Source organism: Oncorhynchus mykiss, chromosome 15, assembly GCF_013265735.2.
Source record: "Oncorhynchus mykiss isolate Arlee chromosome 15, USDA_OmykA_1.1, whole genome shotgun sequence".
NCBI lineage: Eukaryota > Metazoa > Chordata > Actinopteri > Salmoniformes > Salmonidae > Oncorhynchus > Oncorhynchus mykiss.
In genome coordinates this window covers 33,177,566-33,201,469 of record NC_048579.1, presented here as the reverse complement: position 1 = coordinate 33,201,469, position 23,904 = coordinate 33,177,566, and the positions used below count along the sequence as shown (strand labels likewise).

Below are 23,904 nucleotides of genomic sequence, written 5' to 3'. Positions count from 1 at the left end.
AAATACATTTGAATATTTAATGAACTTATTTAGATTAATACATATGAATGTGATAATAACAATGATATTCAATAATAATGAAATCAATTATTATGAATCTGAAAAGATAAATATGTTCCAAAGTTTCATACTTGCCTGCAATTGGCTGTGCCAACGATCAGCTACTACGATATTAAACCATGTCCATATGGAGGACATTCCCCTTGTAGGCTTTTCACGATAGGCATAAAAAAAAGGCATCCATCTTCTTAATCAACAGTAGCCTAGGCCAATGTTCCTCTCTCGCCCTCTCCCTCTCCCTCTCAGCAGCAGACACATACATCTAAGGCAACACGCGAAGAGTGACAAAATGGTGCGGAAGTGCTAAATCGGGATGTATGATATAGGCAGCCATGGACAATTTGGCAGAATACAATTGAATTTAATTGGCTTTTAATTTATTTTAATTCTGCCAAAAGCCGGCCATTACAGGCTAATGGAAACCCTGGTTTGTCTGTGTCTGCTCCGCACCTATACATACAACAAGGTCTGTCTGGAACATGCCAGACACACAGACAGACATGTCCTTCTGTCTTCTATGGTCTTATCAACATTTACATTGACATATCTCACAGAAGGCAGCAAAACTAAGGTGGAGAGAATTACTGGAGAAGAGGAAAGCCCCAAAAATTGTTAAAGACTCCAGTCACCCAAGTCATAGACTGTTTTCTCTGCTACTGCACGGCAAGTGGTACAGGAGCACCAAGTCTAGGACCAAAACGCTCCTTAAACTTCTTAAGGCTAAGCCCCTTTTTTCTCAATTTCCACCTGAATGACATGCCCGAAGTAAACTGCCTGTTGCTCAGGCCCTGAAGCCAGGATATGCATATAACTGGTACCATTGGAAAGAAAACAATTTGAAATTTGTAGAAATGTTAAGATAATGTAAAAGAATACAACACAATGGATACGGTAGGAGAAAATCCAAAGAAAAACCAACCAGAAATATTGTTTTTGAGAGACCATCCTCTTAGAATGGCAATAATATGGTCATATTGAAAATTAGCTCCCTGGATGCAATTCCTAAGGCTTCGACATGGTGTCAGCAATCTATGTTCAAGGTTTCAGGCTTGTAACTTCAAAAACAAATAATAAATATCAGTTTTAGTACAGGGACATTCATGTTTGCGCGCATCATGAAGACAGGACGCACCTGCTAACATTGGTTTCTGGTGGAACATACTTCTGTCCGTAAGTACATTACATTTTATGGTATCTGAGGAGTAGATAGAAACGGATTTTGACTTGTTAATCGTTATTTGTGAATGTATGAAACCTGTGCCGGTGGAAAAATATTTTGATGCGGGGCGCCGTCCTCAAACAATTGCATGGCATGTTTTTTCGCTGTAACAGTTACTGTAAATCGGACAGTGCAGTTAGATGATCAAGAATTTAAGCTTTCAACCAATTTTAAGACACTTATATGTACATAAATGTTTAAATTAATATCCATAATTTGTAGGATTATTAATTTGAATTTGAATTATTGAATTGAATTGCCCTCCGGTATCATCGGAAGTTGTCCAGCAGGCGGGACGCCTAGCTCTACCACCAAACCATAAGACTGCTGAACAATTATTCAAATGGCCACAGGATTATTTACATTGACAACCCCCTCTCCCTCCATTGTTTTTTTTTTACATGCTGCCACTCACTGTTTATTATCTATGCATAGTCACTTCACCCCTACCTACATTTACAAATTACCTCGACTAGCCTGTACCCCCACACATTGACTCGGTACCGGTACCCCCTGTATATAGCCTCATTATTGTTATTTTATTGTGTTACTTTATATTATTTTTTACTTTAGTTTATTTGGTAAATATTTTCTTAATTCTTCCTTGAACTGCACTGTTGGCTAAGAGCTTTATAAGTAAGCATTTCATGGTAAGGTCTACACGTTGTATTCGGCGCAGGTGACAAATTAAGTTTGATTTGAGTGTGAGTGTGTATGTAAGAAAGCGGTACTCTGGGGGGGTTACATATATACAATATGTATTTTGAGCTGTACATAATATATATTTTATACATCATTTTTTTTAATCCATCTACGGATACAGAATGTCGGGACAAACAAAAAAAATAGATTATTTCCAACCATCCTGCAGAGGGTGGGGCGGATAGTTGAGCCAAACCTCCCGTAGGTCCTGTAAAAGGGAAGAGAGGAGGAGATGAGGAGAGATGGAGAGCGAGGGTGGGTGAAGGAGAGACGTGGGGGGCGGGATTATTGAGTGAATGTGCTTTGAGGACCCCCCACACCTCCATGGAGGGAGATAAAATAACAGTAAGGCTGTGTCATAAATGGCACTCTATTAAAGTAGTGCACTATATGGAGAATAGGGTGCTATTTGAGATGCACACTGATTGAGTCAGCAGCATGTCGTTCTGAGCACAGAGATCTCCTCATCAACCATCACAACACACCAGGTCCTGAGGCAAAGCCATCACCACACACACACATATATATAAATGCACACAAAAAACACACACACACACTTGAAAGCTCCCATCACCCCACACTGACAGACACTGGCCTGTGTAGACAGATATGCATTTGTGCTGTACGTTCCTCCCGTTGGCTCACATAGTCGCACTGTTTTTTTATCCACACAACAGGAGTAACTTTGATGGATAACGGCAGGATAACGCTGTGGTAACACAGCAGAGACGGCCCGGTTGCTATGGAGACAGGTCGCCAAGACACAGTTTGGTGCTGGTTTCATACTGGGTGAGTCATTCCTGAGATAGAGCGAGAGAGAGCGACACACAAGACAGGGCCGGCAAGTCTGTCATTGGGGCGTTTAAGGGTTTTTTAAAGGGATAAATAGATAAACCTTTAAAGATGCTACACCTTTGGTTGGCCGCAATGAGCACACACACCTCAACTACTCTCCAACGCTACTGCCTTCATGGTAAGGCACTGAGGTGATGAAAAATTCATGAAAGTGCTCAATATGTTCGAGCAAATGCTTTCATTCGTTTTCACATCTCTTCAAAGGTAAAAAGGCCCTAAGTACATAGCACGTACTGAGTCAACATCGTATTGAGTGAAAAATCCACAGCCGTGGTGAGATGGTAGATGGCATCACTCAAGAGTCAACACCACTAGCTATAGCTACCCTCAGAACAGCCTCATTTTGTCAGGGCATGGACTCTACAAGATGTCGAAAGGGTTCCACAGGGATGCTAGCCCATGTTGACTAAAATTCTTCCTACAGTTGTGTCAAATTGGCTGGATGTCCTTTGGTAGTGGAAAATTCTTGATACACACTGGCAACTGTTGAGCCTGAAAAACCCAGTAGCATTGCAGTTCTTGACACAAACCAGTTTGCCTGGCACCTTGCCCATTCACCCTCTGAATGGCACACATACACAATCCATGTCTCAATTGTCTCAAGATGTAAAAATCTTTCTTAAACCTGTGTCCGCCCTTTCATCTACACTGATTGAAGTGGATTTAACGAGTGACATTAAGGAATCATAGCTTTCACCTGGATTCATCTCGTCAGTCTGTCATGGAAAAAGCAGGTGTTCTTAATGTTTTGTATACTCAATGTTGAGTATATGTATATATTTTTTATGTTCTCTCTAAATAACCTTTACATACACTGCATCTCAAATAATCGGGAATAATCAAATTAATTCAGGGCTTCAGGGCTAAATATAAGCATTCAATCATAAGACCCACTAAAACTGTTTTATTTCATCAAAATAGTTGAATCTGCTTTTTTGTGCAATAATCAGCGATCTGGCATTCATGTCGGTCTATGAAAATGCCCTTTTTGTTACACATTTATCTAGAACCATGTAAAATGCACATCAACGAACAAATCACCAACTTCTGATAACAAGCAATATTGAAAATGAACACAGGTTTCATAAACATCTCTCAAGCACAAGCCCACCTGCTAGTGAGTAGCTAGCTGATCTTTATATTTAAAGTCTAGCCAAATTGGATTTAATTTCTTGCTAACAAGGTAGAACAGTTCACGTTTAGATGTTGAAGTCAAGTGGCCTACCTGGATAAGATAATGCTTATTTCTCAGAATGAGAACGAGTTGCCAATTGTTACTAAATGTGCATATGTGACATTATGGTCTCGTCGCGTGCAACAGAAACTGCAATGCCACGCGACAGAAACAGAGCATTATTTTTTAACAATCATGCTAATTGATACTCCTGTCTTAGTAGGGTCTCCTCTGTTCTAAATTTTGGGAGTTGAGATATAAAAAGGCCATTTTCCTCTATTACAGTAAAATAACGTCTCAATGTGTTTTGGTGTCCATATAACGGATTGTTTTGGACTCCAAATGCAAATAGTGTGTTGCAACTGTTTGTTGTCGGAGAGGAAGATGAATCCCCAAGCCTAGTGGTGAAAATCTGCTGATGTTTTGTCTTTGTTTTAGTATGGTCAGGGCGTGAGTGGAGTGGGCAGTCTATGTGTGTTTTTCTATGTTGGGGTTTTGAGTTCGGCCTAGTATGGTTCTCAATCAGAGGCAGCTGTCAATCGTTGTCCCTGATTGAGAATAATACTTAGGTAGCCTGGGTTTCACTTTTGGTTTGTGGGTGTTTGTTTCCGTGTGAGTGTTTGGGCCACACGGTACTGTTTCGGTTTTCGTTTTGTTCACATCGTTTATTGTTTTGTAGTTCAGTGTTCAGTTCATTTCAATTAAATATCATCATGAACACTTACCACGCTGCGCTTTGGTCCGATCCTTCTTCCACCTCTGAATGTCGCTACACATATTGACCAGAAACACTAATGTTTCAATTACATATGACATCCCTAAGACAAACCAGAAGAACGGTTTAAACGATTACGCCCACATCAAGTGGGGATTTAACAATAAATGTTTTCCTGAGCGAGGTGTAATTGCAAGGGACAAATCATCAATACTACCACTATGTACAGGTGAATCACTGCAATTTGCTAGGATGGTGCAGGATCATTCTCTTCTTGAGTCCCTCCCTCCCGATCCTCCATCCCTCACTCTATTTCTCTCTCTCCCTCCCTCTCCGTCTCTCCATATTTCTCTCTGTGTCACTCTTCATCTCTCTCTCTCTGTCTGTCTCTCTCCATCCCTCTATCTTCCCGTCTCTCTTAAAAATGAAATGCCATGCAAACGCACAACTATTTGAATCACAATGATGACTTTTTCTAATAATGAGAGTATAAATGAAAACAGGCTGCTGAATAACCAGTAACGTATTGAAGAAGTCAGAGGGTTCAATCAGTGCTGCTCTCTCTAACCCTCTCAGAGAATCAATCTTCCACAACCCACTCAGACTAAGGCTCAGCACAGCCCTGGCACTGCATGGTAGTGTTGTCACGATACCAGAATTTTGACTTTGATACCAATACCAGGTTTAGTATCATGATACAGGAAAAATCTGGTGGGACGTGAGTTGGCAACCGGAGGTTTGCTGGTATCACATTGTAGATGCCAGTGCCTGCTGTTGTATAAGGAACTTGCACAAAAACTGCTGGCTGGCTACTGCTAGCAAGCCCAGAAAAACATGAAGCAGTCTAAATACAGTGGCAAGAAAATGTATGTGTGTCACGCCCTGACCTTAGACAGACTTTTTATTTCTCTATTTGGTTAGGTCAGGGTGTGATTAGGGTGGGCATTCTAGGGTTTTCTGTTTCTATGTTGGTGTGTTTGATTCCCAGCTGTCTATCGTTGTCTCTTATTGGGAATCAGATATAAGTTGTCAGTTTCCTTTTGAGTTTTGTGGGATCTTGTCCATGTTTGTTGCTTTATTGCACAACTAGCTTTACGTTCGGTTTGTGTTCATTGTGTTTTCCCGGTGTTACGTTTTCAAATAAAGAGAGAATGTACGCCTACCATGCTGCACCTTGGTCCGGTTATTTATCATCCGACGACGATCCCACCACCTCGGACCAAGCACCGTGCCCCGGAGTGGACATGGGAGGAGGTAATGGCAGGGCATGAGAGCCTGCCGTGGATACAGGTGGAAGCAGCGAGGGAGGAACGGCGACGAGACCAAGAGTCACGGCAATGACCGAAGCTCTGAGAGGAAGCCCCAAAATGTTTTTTGGGGGGGGTCACACGGGGAGATTGGCGGAGTCAGGGTGTAGACCTGAGCCAACTCCCCGTGCATACCGTGGGGAGCGAGTGACCGGTCAGGCACCGTGTTATGCGGTGATACTCACTGTGTCTCCAGTGAGCATTCACAGGCCGGTGCACTCTGTGCCAGCGCCCCGCATTTGCCGGGCGGAAGAGGGCATTCAGCCAGGATGGGTTGGGCCAGCTCTACGCTCGAGACTTCCAGTGCGATTCCACGGCCCAGTGTATCCGGTGCCTGCTCCACGCACCAAGCTTCCAGTGCATCTCCCCAGTCCGGTGAGACCTGTTCCGGTTCCACCTACCAGGCCTCCAGTGTGTCTCCTCAGTCCGGTAAGCGCTGTGGCAGCTCCACGCACCAGGCTGCCAGTACGTTTCCTCAGTCCGGTGAGACCTGTTCCTGCTCCACGTACGAAGCCTCCAGTGATGATCCATGGCACGAAGCTTACAGTGATGATCCATCGCCTGGAGCCTGTAGTGATGATCCATGGCACGAAGCCTCCAGTGATAATCCATGGCCCGGAGCCTCCAGTGATGATCCATGGTCCGGAGCCTGTAGTGATAATCCATGGCACGAAGCCTCCAGTGATTATCCATGGCCCGGAGCCTGAAGTGACGATCCATGGCACTGAGCCTGCAGCGATGGTCCCCGTTCCGGAGCCTCCAGCGACGGTCCCCAGTCCAAGAGTCTCCAGCGGCGGGCCGCAGTCCAGAGCCTCCAGCGGCGGTCGGCAGTCCAGAGCCTCCCACGATGATCCATGGTCCGGAGACTCAGGCGACGGTCCGGTTCCACGGAAGCGGAGGGATCAGCGTGCGGAGCGGAGGCTACGTCCCGAACCGGAGCCGCCACCGAGGATAGATGCCCACCCGGACCCTCCCCTGTAGAGTCAGGTTTTGCGGCCGGAGTCCGCACCTTGGGGGGGGTACTGTCACGCCCTGATCTTAGAGAACCTTTTTATTTTTCTATTTGGTTAGGTCAGGGTGTGATTAGGGTGGGCATTCTAGGTTTTCTGTTTCTATGTTGGTGTGTTTGATTCCCAATCGGAGGCAGCTGTCTATTGTTGTCTCTGATTGGGAATCAGATATAAGTTGTCAGTTTCCTTTTGGGTTTTGTGGGATCTTGTCTTTGTTTGTTGCTTTATTGCACGACTAGCTTTACGTTTGCTTTGTATTCATTGTTTTTTCCCGGTGTTACGTTTTCAAATAAAGAGAGAATGTACGCCTACCATGCTGCACTTTGGTCCGGTCATTTATCATACAACGACGATCATAACAATGTGAACCCTTTGGAATTTCCCGGATTTCTGCATAAATTGGTCATCCGATTTGATCTGATCTTCAGCTAAGTCACAATAATTGGCAAACATAGTGTGCTTAAACTAATAACAAAGTATTGTATTTTTTGTCTGTATTGATTACATAATTTCAACATTCACAGTGCAGGTTGGAAAACGTATGTGGACCCCTAGGCTAATGACTTCTCCAAAAGCTAATTGGAGTCAGGAGTCAGCTAACCTGGAGTCCAATCAATGACACGAGTGTGGAGATGTTGGTTAGAGCTGCCTTGCCCGTTAAAAAAAACTCACAAAATTTGAGTTCGCTATTCACAGGAATTGCCTGATGCGAACCATGCTTCGAACAAAAGAGATTAAGAATTGTTGACTTGTTTAAAGCTGGAAAGTGTTACAAAGTATTTCTAAAACCCTTGATGTTCATCAGTCCATGGTAAGACAATTGCCTATAAATTGAGAATGTTCAGCACTGTTGCTACTCTCCCTAGGCGTGGCCATCGTGCAAAGATGACTGCAAAAGCACAGAGCAGAATGCTCAATGAGGTTAAAAATAATCATAGAGTGTCAGTTAAAGACTTACTGGAACATGCTAACATCTCTGTTGACGAGTCTACAATACGTAAACACTAAACAAGAATGGTGTTCATGGGAGGACACCACGGAAGAAGCCACTGCTGTCAATTTTTTTTTTGCTGCATGTCTGAACTTTGCAAAAGTGTACCTGGAAATTCCACAGTGCTACTGGAATTTTCCACAGTGCAACATCTTTGTATTTTTTTTTTACAATGGTGGGGGAGTGCCAAGATGGAGTCACAGTGACATCAACACAGCGCGCCCCATCAGTCATCTATTGTATAATACATTAGCCGGCACTCATCATCTGCTCTGTAAGCAAAGTAATTCAATAGTTTGCATTTGGAGCCAGATTTTCAACAAACTGTGGGCGTGGAAGTACGATGTTTTCATTAGAAGAAGCCTTGCAGAACTTGTAGACTCACACAGGAAAGCAGCGCTATAGATGAAAGGAGATTCTAGTGATCAAACATGAGTTAGTAAGTAACCCATCTTTGGTTGAGCGTGCATGACTCGCCCTGCTCCCTCCGACAGTCAAACAAACAGTGAATTTTTTCATGAAAGTAACTGAAAGTAATATAACGCGTTACTTTCCAAGCAAAGTAATATTGTAAAGTAGAATGTTACTCTCGTTAAATACAATGAGTAATATGTACACTACTTTTTAATAAACTAATCCCAACACTGGTGCTGTGTCAGCTGAATGCGCAAGTGGCCTGGCTAGCTTAATTCTGCCCCCTTCAGAAGATTCAAACAAATTACTAGACAGACTTGATCAGCTCAATCCATTTTTGATGTAAGACACATTTGACAGACGTACCGAAAGTAACAAAAATGTGAGTACCGAACCATTTTTCATGTTCTAGTATTGAAAAAGTAAAACATTTCTTTAACGTACTGTGCAACACTACTGCATGGTGCGAACGAACACACAAGCACAAGGACAGACAGACACACAACATGGCTCCTCTCAATCATGCTGGCTGGGACCTCCTGGGATTACTGGACATCCATGATTGGGACATAATGGTGTGCTCTCTCCCTCGCTATCCTCTCTCCTTCTTTATCTCTCGTACCATTCTCTCCCACCTCTCTCTCTTTCCATGTCTCTCCGTCTCTACTCTTCTCTCCTTTCTCTCATTGAGGACCCTGACAAATTAGTATAAAGTGAATGGCTGTCAATCTATCAAACCACAGTCTTGAGCCAGGTCAAATCCATAACACCATAGAACTGCAGATTAATAACAATCAACAGGAGAACATACTGTACATGGTCAGTATAGGGATTAAGGCTCCTTTTAACCAGAATGGTGATAAATAACCCTTAAACTTGGCTAAAGATTGAGCAAAATGTTTTCTGGTATTTGAATTTGGATGTGAACTGGGATGAAGCATTAGGACAAAGCATGAGTAGAATTTCTATTGGACCTTGCATACAATTGGACAATAATGCAATCTTCACTGTCTTTTTCATTGATTACATACGTATGGTTGTGTTGTGTACAGGCCACATCTCTCCATCTATTTGAGAGTATTTTTATACAATGCATTCGGAAAGTATTCAGATCCCTTGACTTTTCCCACTTTTTGTTACGTCACAGCCTTATTCCAAAATGTATTTGTTTTTCCCCTCATCAATCTACACAAAATACACCATAATGACAAAACAACTACTTTTAGATTTTGTGCAATTTTTGAAATGTCACATTTACACAAGTATTCAGACCCTTTACACCACATATGTCAGAGTCAAGGCCCGCGGGCCACATCCGGCCCGCAAGAAGGTTTTTTACGGCCCCTGGGATGATCTTGATTTATTATTAGAACCGGCCCGCAGCAAGCCGGCAGCCCGCAGATCTTTTACACGCACCAATACTACATTTCCCACAATGCAAAGGTGACGCACCGAGCAGTAGGCTGCTTCATTTCAATATTTATTGGCACAGCAGTCGTCAGCATCACAGTAAAATTAACTTTCAGATACCCATCAAAAATGGCAAAACGGAAGGTGGATACTGAGAACCGGGGGTTTCAAACAAGGTGGGAGTCGGAGTATATGTTCACGAAGGTAGCTGGAAAACCTGTGTGTCTTCTGTGTGGAGAAAGTGTGGCGGTACTGAAAGAGTATAATCTGAGACGACATTATGAAACGAAACACGCGGACAAAAACAAGAATATGGACATGGAACAAAGGCTACAAAAGGCCAGTTTTATTTTGGCAGAAGAGATCGCTAAATCAGCCCGGCCATTTACGGAGGGGGATTTCATCAAAAACTGCATGATTAAAGTTTGTGACGAAGTTTGCCCAGAAAAAAGGCAACTCTTTTTAAATGTGAGTCTGAGCAGAAACACCATTGCCGAGAGAGTAGACCAGTTGTCCATCAATCTAAAAGAGCAGCTTGTGAAAAAGGGAAAAGATTTTATTGCATATTCCTTGGCTGTGGATGAGAGCACCGACATTTCTGACATTGCCCAGTTGTCAATTTTCATCCGCGGAGTGGACTCCAACCTAAGCGTGACAGAGGAGTTTTTGGCTTTACGTCCTATGCATGGCACAACTACGGGGCATGATTTGTATGAAGAGGTGTCAAGATGTGTAAATGAGATGGAGCTGCCTTGGGAAAAACTCGTGGGTTTGACAACCGACGGAGCACCTGCGATGTGTGGACACAGGAGCGGACTGGTGGCGAAGATACGGGAAAAGATGCAAGAGGAAAACGCGACAGGTGAGCTGACAGCTTATCATTGTATCATACACCAGGAAGCGTTGTGCGGTAAAGCCTTGAAAATGGAGCATGTAATGAGCATCATCACGCGCACAGTTAACTTTATCAGAGCCAAAGGTTTGAATCACCGCCAGTTCAAGGCATTTCTGACGGAGTTAGAAACGGAGCATGGTGATTTGCCTTATCACACAGAGGTGCGATGGCTAAGCCAGGGAAAGGTGCTTCAAAGATGTTTCGAGCTTCGTGAGGAGATTTGTCTGTTCTTGGACAGCAAAGGGAAAGACACAACACAACTCCGAGACGAAATGTTTCTGTGTGAAATGGCTTTTCTGTGTGACATTACGAGTCATCTGAATGCAATAAACTTGCAGCTGCAGGGTCGGGATCGTGTCATCTCTGATATGTACAGTACAGTGAAGGCATTTAAAACCAAACTGACTCTGTGGGAGACGCAGATGCGGAAAGAAAATTTGAGCCACTTTCCCAGCTGCCAGACCATGAAAGAGAAGCTCTCTACCAGTGCGTTCCCGAGCACACAGTTGGCTGATAAAATAGGTATGCTTGCCGCTGACTTTCGACGCCGATTTGCTGACTTTGAAGCACAAAAAAGCAGGTTGGAACTGCTCGGTAACCCATTTGCTGTTGACGTGGAAAGCTCACCACCAAACCTCCAAATGGAGTTGATTGACCTCCAATGCAATGATGCACTGAGGGCAAAATATGCGGCAGTGGGTGCTGCGGAGTTCGCCCGTTTCCTCCCCGGCACAATGCCCCAGCTGCGCATCCAGGCTGCTCAAACGTTGTCTATGTTTGGCAGCACATACCTGTGTGAACAACTGTTTTCTTTGATGAACCTGAACAAAACATCACACAGAAGTCGACTTACTGCTGAACACCTCCACTCAATTCTGAGGATTTCTTCAGCTCAGAGCCTTACCCCGAACATTGATGAACTTGTGGAAAAGATGGGACACCACCAAGTATCACCCTCAACCTCAAACAAGTGAACATTACTGTGCAATCACATATTTAGAGTTTTTACTCAGTTCAAGTTTAAAAGTTAAAATGTAATATTTGTTTTCACTGCATGTTACTTCTCCTTAAACAAAGTGTTGTTTTTGATTAATAGATTTTTGCACTTTATTTTTTTGTATTTCAATCCAATTATATTTTAAAAATATTTCAGTTGAGTGGATGATAGAAAATTGCTATTATTGTTTTTTCTTTGAAGTAAATTTAGCACACTTTTGCTAAAATAGAAAATATAGTCTACTGATGGTGCCTTGAATACCGGTTTCTTTCATTTAATGTTCATGTTATGGGGATATTTATATAAAGGAAATTTGTCTTTTGTGTCTGTTGAAAATTAAAGATTACTGACAGAGCCATAAGAAAATATTGCTTTATTTATCTGATCATATTGTAATATATTTGTTAGGTTTTCAGTAGGTTCAATTAGGTTCACTAGACTATATGCGTCATTTAAAAATGTTTCTATGAACATTCGAACAGTCCGGCCCTCGTCTTGTAGCTGATTTTTTTATTTGGCCCTCCGTCCATTTGACTTTGACACCCCTGCTTTACACAGTATGTTGTTGAAGCACCTTTGGCAGTGATTACAGCCTCAAGTCCTCTTGGGTATGACACTATTGTACAAGCTTGGCCCACTTATATTATGGGAGTTTCTCCATTTCTTCTCTGCAGATTCTCTCAAGCTCTGTCAGGTTGGATGGGGAGCGCTGCTGCACAGCTATTTTCAAATCAAATATTATTGGTCACATACACATATTTAGCAGATGTTATGTGTAGCGAAATGCTTGTTTTCAGGTCTCTCCGGAGATGTTCGATCGGGTTCAAGTCTGGGCTCTGGCACTCAAGGACATTAGGAGACTTGTCCCAAAGCCACACCTGCATTGACTTGGCTGTGTGCTTAGGGTCAGAAGGTCAACCTTTGCCCCAATCTGATGTAATGAGCGCTCTGGAGCATGTTTACATTAAGGATCTCTGTACTTTGTCCGTTCATCTTTTGCTCCTGACTAGTCTCCCAGTCCCTGCTGCTGAAAAACATCCCCACAGCATGATGCTGCCACCACCATGCTTCACCATAGGGATGGAGCCAGGTGTCTTCCAGACGTGGCACTCAGGTCAAATAATTCAATCTTGGTTTCATTGCACCAGAGAATCTTTTTTCTCATGGTCTGAGAGTCCTTTAGGTGCCCTTTGGCAAACTCCAAGTGTCTTGTACTGAGGAGTGGCTTCCGTCTGGTCATTCTACCACGAATGCCTGATTGGTGGAGTGCTGCAGAGATGGTTATCCTTCTGGAAGGTTCTCCCATCCCACAGAGGAACACCTCCCTGACCAAGACCCTTCGCCCCTGATTGCTCTGTTTGGCCAGCTCTAGGAAGAGTCTTGGTGGTTCCAAACGACAGAGGCCACTGTGTTCTTGGGGACCTTCAATGCTGCAGACATTTTTTGGTACCCTTCCCCAGATCTGTGCCTCAACACAATCCTGTCTCTGAGCTTTACGGACAATTATTTTGACCTTGTGGGTTGGTTTTTGTTCTGACAATCACTGTCAACTGTGGGACCTTGTGTTTACAGGTGTTTTCATTTCCAAAAAATGTCTAATCAATTGAATAACCACATTAATGTAAATCAGGCATTTCAGTTTATCATTTGTAAAATACATGTGCAAACATTTCTAAAAACCTGTTTTCACTTTGTCATTATGGGGTATTGTGTGTAGATTAATGAGGAAAAAAGTATTTTAATACATTTTAGAATAAAGTCAGTGGAGGGAAAAGTACCCAACTGTCATACTAGTAAAAGTAAAGATACCTTAATAGAAAATGACACAATTAAAAGTAAAAGTCACCCAGTAAAATTGTACTTGAGTAAAAGTAAAAAAAAAAAAAGTAAAAGTATTTGGTTTAAAATATTTCTAAGTGTCAAAAGTAAAAGTATAAATAATTTGAAATTCAGTATATTATGAAACTCAGATGGCACCATTACACAGATTTTTTTTTATACGGAAAGCTACGGGCACACTCCAACATTCAGACATCATTTACAAATAAAGTGTATGTGTTTAGTGAGTCCACCAGATCAGAGGCAGTAGGGATGACCAGGGATGTTTGGTTGATAAGTGAGTGAATTGAACTATTTTCCTGTCCTGCTAAGCATTCAAAATGTAACGAGTATTGGGTTTGTAAGTAGGAATTGGAAAATGTAAGTAGTACAAAGTATAATATGTTCTTAAGGAATGTAGTGAAGTAAAAGCAGTCCAAAATATAAAGAGTAAATTACAGATTCACCCAAAAAACTATTTGGCTAGGACTTCAAGTATTTTTACCAAAGCACTTCACACCACTGACAAAAGTCAAGGGGTCTGAAAACCTTTCTAATGTACTGTATGTGGTGTTTTTCAGAGCTCCTACTAAAGCCAAGAAAAACAACAAACAAAAGCTCTCTCACACACACTCACACACACTCACACACGACTCCCTCAAATAGAAGAGAAGAATAGCAACAACCCTGGAGAGAGATGCTGATTGTGTCTGAAGAAACAAAGCAAACCAACATATTCAACAAACACAAAGTCAGACAAGGGAACATTTTGAAAGTACTGTTGGTACATTCGATTAAAACATGTAAAAATCTTAAGTGAAAAAGAAAGATAGTATGAGAGAAAAAACATTGAGGGAGAGGGATGGAGGGGAGTGCGCTTAAATACAATTAGACGTGGGTAAATACAGTTGAAGTCAGAAGTTTACATACACTTTCATACATACAACATTTCTTGATAACAAACTATATTTTTGGCAAGTCGGTTAGTACATCTACTTTGTGCATGACAAGTAATTTTTCAAACAATTGTTTACAGATTATTTATCTTAAAACTCACTGTATCACAATTCCAGTGGGTCAGAAGTTTACATACACTAAGTTGACTGTCCCTTTAAACAGCTGGGAAATTCCAGAAAATTATGTCATGTCTTTAGAAGCTTCTGATAGGCTAATTGACATAATTTGAGACAATTGGAGGTGTACCTGTGGATGTATTTCAAGGCCTACCTTCAAACTCAGTACCTCTTTGCTTGACATCATGGGAAAATCAAAAACAATTCTAGACCTCCACAAGCCTGGTACATCCTTGGGAGCAATTTCCAAATGCCTGAAGGTACCACATTCATCTGTACAAACAATAGTACGCAAGTATAAACTGCATGGGACCACGCAGCCGTCATACCGCTCAGGATGGAGTTGTGTTCTGTCTCCTAGAGATGAATGTACTTTGGTGTGAAAAGTGCAGATCAATCCCAGAACAACAGCAAAGGATCTTGTGAAGATGCTGGACGAAGCAGGTACATTACAAAGCCCTGACCTCAATCCTATAGAAAATTTAAGGGCAGAACTGAAAAAGCATACGCAAGCAAGGAGGCCTACAACCTGACTCAGTTACACCAGCTCTGTCAGGAGGAATGGGCCAAAATTCACCCAACTTATTGTGGGAAGCTTGTGGAAGGCTACCAAAAAATGTTTTGACCCGAATTAAACAATTTAAAGGCAATGCTACCAAATACTAATTGAGTGTATGTGAACTTCTGACCCACTGGGAATGTGGTGAAAGAAATACAAGCTGAAATAAATGATTCTCTGACATTTCACATTCTTAAAATAAAGTGATCTAAAACTAAATCAATTGAGGTAGAGGAGGCTGTGCTGATGGTGAGCATTAGGAAGCCATTTCTTTTCTACCGGTTAGCTGGCTGAGGTAGTGGAGTGGGGCTGTCAGAACCAGCTCCTACCTGTGTGAGTGTGTGTTCAGCATTGGACTGCTTGCACTGTGTAAGCCTAGCACACTCTACTGGCAGCCCATGTCCAGAAACCAAGTACAACAGGCTAAAAGAGTGGTTGTGCAAATCTAACAGTAACAAATACACAATCACAATACACGTGTGTTTCACAGGGACGTTTTAATATGCTCAAGTCTCATGGCCTATGTATTCCATTCAAGGGAATCAATTTGATCATTGCCCATAGGTTTTCACCCATTTACAGTCGGCACCAAAATTGACATTTGTGAACATTGAATTGAATTTCAAATCTAGAATTGTTTTACTGAGGGGTTAGATTTGAATGTTTTTTTTCAGATACCACTCTATTTAGTTTTTTCTTCTCTCCACGCTGTTATTAAAAACCCGGCATCGTTCCATTCAGTGTGGCCGTGGATTTTGATGGGGTGAGGGCTGTCTGTTGCTGCTGTTCAAAACCAACAAAAAGTTAGACAGTCACATAGCGCTGTGGCGACCACGTTTATTGTCATGGCAACCCCTGGAACGTTTTCATAGGATGGTCGAGGACGGGGACGGGTTGGATTGATAATAGGCAGTAGTGGATTAGTATATTGGGAGTGAGTGCTATCGTCATTATGGAGATTACTGCTCAGATAACATTTTTTTCTAAGAATGGAGCAGAATGCATCGTCTCAACAATATCCAATATAGTACAATCGCGCAGACACTCACACACTGTGGAGGCTGTCTAGAGAGGCCCTTCCTTCACCTGTAAGATGGCATGATAACCTTGAGCTATTTCTATAACAAACTAACATCATTAAGACATTCACATCTACATATTTCACAGGCTCCCTATGGAGAGTTGATATGTTAGATTTTCCTGTATTGAATTATAGTACAGTCATTTAGAAACTAGTGGAAGGCAAGGTGTTGTGCAAAAAAAACTGTCACGTTTAACTGTCTCTGTGTGAAACAGACATGAATGTTAAACCAATTAGGGATTCATTTTAAACCCACTAGGGACATTGTCTGTGTCCCAAATTTTACCATACGCCCTATGTAATGTGCTACTTTTGATCAGAGTCAACAGGGCTCTGGTCAATAGTAGCACACTTTGATAGGGAATAGGGTGCCATTTGAGAAGCAGCCATTTTGATTTGGTCTGTCATAAACAACTGGTACGGGACTGAAGTTCTCTGACCATAATAACACACTATGGAACTGACAGCAGAGAAACAGAAGGATAGGGAGAGAAAGAGGGATGGAATGAGAGAGAGAGCGGGAGATAAATAAAAGAGAGAGAAACAGACGGTGAGTGGTGAGTAAGTGACAGTGTATGGGCCCATGAGCATCCATGTGTGAATGTAACACCACTCTGAACAGAGACATCCCTCAGTGGGCAGAGAACATAGAGAGAAATAGAGAGGCCTTCAGCTTGACACATCCCAAATGGCACACCATTCCATACATAGTCCACTACTTTGCCCAGAACCGTATATGTTTCCCTTAAAATTAGTGCACTACATAGGCAATAGGGTGCCATTTGCAACATAGCCCTTTTATAACTTTGGTAATGTGGTGTGTAAAGACAAATTGGGAGTGTTAAGTTATAGACAGTTTTCTGTAACTGGTATGGCTGACAAAGTGTAAATCTTCATCTTATTGTTCCATCATGGGGAGAATTCAGCTGGTGGTGATGACACTGATATTTTAAACTCCAACACATTTAAATTATCCTTCATTATATCCCTCCCACATTCCCTCGTTACTCACTTCTACACCCTCTCGCTTCCTCCCACATACACTAATTAATACACCCACTCCTACACACCTTACCTCCCTCCCTCCATCTCACTTCGTCCCATTTCCAGTTCTCCCTCACTTATTTGTAAACCCACTCCCTACTACACCTCCTCCTCCGACCCACCCTCCCTCTCTCTCTTTCCCAGAAATCTTTCCCTGTCCTCATCTCCCGACACCAGTGAAACCAACACCTGTGTCATCATTTAGATAATGACTATAGAGAGAGAAACAGTGTGTGTCGTTAGACTATTGCTATAAGAGAGAGAAACAGAGCGCGCAGCAGGCAGTCTTGTTGCTATAGCCAAGGGATGTTTATCTGCTCTGCTCCGCACTGTTTGTTTCTATTGTCTACGAATCTAGGAGAGTGTATGTGTGTGTGTGTGTGTGTGTTTATGCTTTCTGTGCATTTTTGACTCCGAATTCCTTTCTGTGGCTTTAGCAGTTGAGCCGCCTCCCTTTCTTTGCTGGGATTAAGTTTTTGCTAATTCTTCTGTAACATTTGTTGTTTTAGGTGGAAACTTTTGATAACGCACCTTTATTATATATATTTTTTTAGCTTTTTTCTCCCCAATTTCGCAACTCCCGTACAGACTCAGGAGAGGCGAAGGTCGAGAGCCTTGCATCCCCCGAAACACAACCAAACCAAGCTGCACTGCTTCTTGACACAATGCCCACTTAACCCGGAAGCCAGCACACCAATGTGTCGGAGGAAACACCGTACACCTGGCAAGCATGTCAGCGTGTACTGCGCCCGGCCTGTCACCGGAGTCGCTATTGCGCAATGGGACAACCCTCCCCTAACCCGGACGCTGGGCCAATTGTGCGCCGCCCCATGAGTCTCCCAGTCGCGGCCAGTTGCGACAGAGCCTGGACTCGAACCCAGAATCTCTAGTGGCACAGCCAGCACTGTGATCCATTGCCTTAGTCCACTGCGCCACTCGGGATGCCCTTGCACCTTATTTTTTTATCGCCCAGAGTTACTGCCTTAATCCACAACCATTCAGCAAATCCGGGTGCATCTATTGTATCTATTTACTGTAGCTGAAACCCTCACAACAGGCTGTGTACAGAGGCAGCCTTTGGTCACTGATTCCACTCCCTGCATCCCAAATGAAACCCTATTCCATACATAATGTACAATTTTTTACCAGGGCCCTTAGGGCCATATAGGGAGCAAAGGGGTCTGAGCAAAAGGGCTAACAAAATCATCAGCACGCATCTCTCTGTAGAAACACAGACTCCCGCATCACACACACACACACACACACACACACACACACACACACACACACACACACACACACACACACACAAAAACAGAGTTTCCAGTTAGCCAGCTTTGTGCCGATAAAACGATTGCAAAGCTGATAAATAAAATTGGCACCGGCCAATTGTCCAGTAGGAGAAATGTTATCCCATTGCAAAATAATGTATTTTAGCCTACTCTTTGATTGAAATAGCTGTCAATGTAGTGCGAGAACTGCTGATATAGCTGTTTGTTGCTGTTGAAATGAAACATGTGCTTTAATAAGCACAATCATCGCACAATAATTCTAAAGGCAATCGCATGTAAAAAAAAAAAAAGAAAAAAAAAGGTAATGGCCATGACTGAAAAGAGCTACTACTTTTATTTCTCAACTGGTAATTGAAGCATGCTTCCCATTCAAGTGCATAGGCAACTAGGCAGACTTCAGCGCATCACACACCACTTTGCTATCAGTTGGAGGCAGTATGCATTTTGAAAACGTATACTTAATTGTTTGAAACCTGAACATGAAGCGTGTCACTCCATGGCGGCAGGTAGCCTAGTGGTTAGTGTTGGGCCAGTAACCAAAAGGTTGCTTGATTGAATCCCCAAGTTGACAAGGTAAAAATCTGTCGTTTTGCCCCTGAGCAAGGCAGTTAACCCACTGGGCGCTGAAGATATGGATGTCGATTAAGGCAGCCCCCGCACCTCTCTGATTCAGAGGGATTGGGTTAAATGCGGAAAACACATTTCAGTTGAATACGTTCAGTTGGACAACTTACTAGGTACCCCCCTTTCCCCTTACTTCAAAGTTGCCTAGCAAATATCCAACCAACTTAATATTGTTTAATAAAGACTTCCATATGACATTGAAACCAGTAGAGTTTTTCTCTCATGTTCTATTTGTTTTCAAATCAACTTTCTTTCACTCTCCAGTAGCCAAAGGCACAATCCTAGTCATATTAGCAACCCATGCTAGCCTATTTAGATTGGATTTTTATGTAACAGGAGATTTGGTGTTTTCCTGCTTATTGAATGGAACGGCCAGTTGCGCCTAGCCTACTGCCGTGTGAGCATTGCTGAAGAACTGATAGTTATCAACATTTCATGCTACACTATCTGAAGCACGTCTCATTGCTTTTTAATGTTTTTTGGATGTCGCCTAGGCTTAGTGGTTGTATGAATTTGGGATCTATGATTCTTTTTTTTAAAGAAGCTAATAATCGTCTGTGGCCAAATTATTTTTTCTGGTATTGTAGCCTACTTTGAATGGTTTTCATTTTTTTCTGTATAGACAGGGGTAATCTAATTAGGCTATACAATTTTGGCAATTTAATTATATTTACTTTAGGGAAAGTTTGCCCTAGCCTTGTGGACGTGCCACCTATTTATTCCATCTTCAAATTGCTCATCGGAATTCAGTAAGAATGATGCACGCCATTGCATCTGAATTGCATGTTCTGTTAAGACAGAACTCCCATAAACGAAATGTGATTTGTCATTCTGAGAACTGTGGTAGACTCCCTAAACTGGTTACGCAACCAATGAATATGTGTGTCCAACCAATGAATATGTGTGTCCAACCAATGAATATGTGTCCAAATTAAAATGCTGCCAGTCAAATGTCCAGCTCCAACCCTGACACGCACACACTCTGTAAAAACACAGACCCTGCATCACACACAAACTCAATGGACTGTCGTTAAGCTGCATGGCCAAAGGGAAGTCATAGACAGAACCAAGGACGTTGAATCAATCCACACTACGAAAGTAGAATGAGTGAACACACTCAGGTACACACACACACACACACACGTGTCAACACACACATCGTACAAACGTCTTTCACACACAAAGGGGAGGAAGTAGGATCACTGCATTAGACAGTATTTGTCATTTAGTGATTAAGTGATTGTACCTCTACATTGAAAAGCAGCCTCCCAAACAGCTGCTTTGGTTCCTCTACACCGCCCTCCAAATAAAATAAACTAAATTAAAAGAGAGACAGAATAAAGGGAAGGAAAAAATAGAGAAGGTAGGATGAGATTAATGAAAAATATAGAATACTCAGATAGGGAAAATATATGTTTGGTTTAGGAACGCTGTTGGCTAGGCATACACACACTCCTCGGGAGGGATGGTAAATCCCGTGTGCTTTTTAATACAACATTTCCTTAGTTCAAAGTTGAGCAATCCCTGTTTGACAACCACTTTCCAGATGGAAAAGTTGACATTAATTGAACTCTGCAGAATTTGTTATAATTGCTTTATTAAAAGTGTTTTTGTTTTTTTGCATAGCTTTTCATGTTAAAATGACCACTGGATGTATGTGTGTCCCACCTCTGTGAGTGTGTGCGCGTCAGCCCCCTCTGTCACAGAGTGCAGTAGGAGGCAAGGAGAAATGGCATGGCTTCATCACCACAGTGACAGGAGATGAAACTAACCAAGGTCACATAAACAACAGGACTTAGATGTGCTGTGCAAACACCTCTCATATGAACGCCGAACACACAAATGCGCATGTACACACACACACAATCACAACTCTCATACGAGCTGCACACACACACGGGGAGACAGTGTACAATGTTTTAAAATGTTCAAAAGATACACACTTGAGAGGAAACATACACATAAACAAGGAGACAAACAAAAAAACCAAATTGTTTTCTGTCACAGCACGCAGCGAGAGCATCTGCTGTGTTGTAATAATACCTCTCTCCCTCCATCTCTATATCCACCTCTCTCCTCTCTCTTTTATCCCCACATCTCACTCTCCTTCTTCGTTGTTCTCTTTCTGTCTCTCCCTCTGTGTCTCTCTCTCTGGTGCACTGAAGGAGCTGCTTCGGCACACAAACCAGTGTTTGAGAACACCAATCATTTACTCTCGACAAAAGTTGTTCTTGTTCGTTGGGGCTTTTATTAACATTGATGTGTTGCAATCTTCTTCTGTTAAGTTGCCTACAACTTCGTCCCACATCACCTAAGAAAGGTTCATTCAATTTAGAAAAAGCAATAAAAACCTGGCAAATGGAAAATATGATTGTGCAGTGCTTCTTTGATGTGCGTAAATGAGCCCATTGGAGATGGTTGTGATGTGTGGTTTTGCTCAAAGTGTCTTTATAAACGACATCAAACGCAGATATGTTAGATTCATCCTCCAGGAAAGGAAACAGCTTTCAGATGGCTAACAGGCCCATTGCCTCACACACCACCAAAACACACGTGACCACACGTGAGAACTCATTCACACACACACACACACACACACACACACACACACACACACACACACACACACACACACACACACACACACACACACAAAGCATCTTATCTGTGATGAAACCCCTTCCAGCTGCATCGGAGGTCGAGACCTCTAATCTTGCCATGACAGTGTGAGTGTTTCCGTGTGTGCGTGCCCACTAGACCCTCACTGCAAGGGGACCAAAGAGGGGGAGTGGTTCCTCTAAAGGACACCTTCCCACTCCTATATTTGTGCTGAGATTTGTGGTTTGACCATGATTCGACCACAACTTTGGAGATGCTCCTACACAGTAGATGGTTCTTAAACACCTTAAACGCCATGCATTTGATCCATTTGATCTATTCCAGAGCTGTACACCCGATTCAACGTTTCAACAAATCATCTAGCCCTTGGTTAGTGAGTCCGGTGTGGTAAGTCAGGGCTACAAGGAAACTGTGAGAAGTCTGGGGGTCCGCGAGGAGAGTTGAGATCCACCGCGTCTAAAGGACATCCTCCCACTTCCAGATTTGTGGTTTGACCACAGCTCTGGATGCTCCAACACAGCAGATGTTTCCTCTGAAGATTATAAGGCAGCTATGAGGAGAAACACACCCCTGGCTGCTTTCTCTCTCTACAGGTATATTTCTTATTGATATTGACTGTACAATACAATATAGGCTACATTTCAAGAGCTAAGGGCTTTTCCTGTGGTTTCGGTGATCCATCACTGATACTGACTCCCTGGAAGTTACAGAAAGTCAAAGTTTTGGACAGAAGGTTGACGATTCAAAGAGTTTTGCCTCTTATTGCATTTCTCAAACTTTCTCAAGAATCGGGGAGTGGGAACCTCAAGGGGAAGGAAAAAATGTATTAAAACATCTCAAAGTAACACCTTCGGTGTCAATCAAAGAGCCAGTAGATGAAAATTAAGATAATTTTAGAGAGGGATGGAAATAGACTCAGAGAGAGAGCGAGAGCTAGAGAGAGAGCACTTTGACAAGAATTCTGTCCGTGGAAAGATTACCCTGCAGCGGTCTGACCAATCGCACAACATGCAGTGATCATTAGATGGAGCCAGTCAAGTCAGGCCATCCATCGTCAAGCTAACCAGCCTGGCTGCTGCCTTCTACAACTTACACTACCTGCCAACCGAAACAGAGAGAGATACAGACATAAACACAGAGATAGAGACACAGAGAGAGAAACTTTTGTCAAAAGTAGTACACTATGTAGGAAATAGAATGCTATTTGGGATGCAGCCACAATCGGAGACCCACACACACTTAGCCACAGTTCGCTCGCTCGCTCGAACCTTCCCTTTCTCCTGCCCTCTCTCACTATCTAGCTAGCCAACCGAGTCAGTAAGTAACCTTGACTTACGTCATGACCTGGCCAGAACAACCCATACAGCATCTGTACAGTTTCAGATTTATACCCAGGAAGTTACTGAAGCCAGAACACAGGTTTATTATGCATCAAAAATTGCACCCTATTCCCTTTAAAGTGCACTCCCTTTGACCAGGACCCATAGAGCTCTGTTCAAAAGCAATGCACTATAAAGGGAATTTGGTGCAATTTGTGATCCAGGTCAGGGCCATTCATGTCATTAACGACTATAATATGCCTGTTGTCTTTGTGTCAGATTTAGGGAAAGGCAGGTGCTACATTTACATTAGTAATTTAGCAGTGGCTCTTATCCAGAGCGCATGCATAGGCAGACATGCTTCTGTGCTGCTGCACGCTACAGTTCTCTTTAGGGAAAAACATTGCAATACTGAGACGCCCTTCTGATAAACAGGGTCCAGAGCTCAAAATATCTGACAGTCACATTAATAACTTCAAATGAATTATTCAAAAAAGCTAAGGCTCTAATCCATCAAATAGAAATAAAGCAGTTTCCCCCTCCCTCCTCCTCTCTCTCTTTGCTCCGGCCCGGCAGCCCAACCAAACGACATGCAAAACTGTGCAGGCGCATTAATGACAAAATAAACGGAACAAGAAAATAAATGGAACTTTGTCGTCGACGCACCAAGACCGCTGATTGCATTCCCACATCAAACATCTTAACTATTCCAAACTAAAAGGGGTT

General features: G+C 42.6%; 1 pseudogene; it reads right to left on the bottom strand.

Annotated features, from left to right (window-relative positions):
* Positions 1-23,904, bottom strand: part of LOC110490956 — a 162,164-nt pseudogene that overhangs the window by 60,575 nt on the left and 77,685 nt on the right.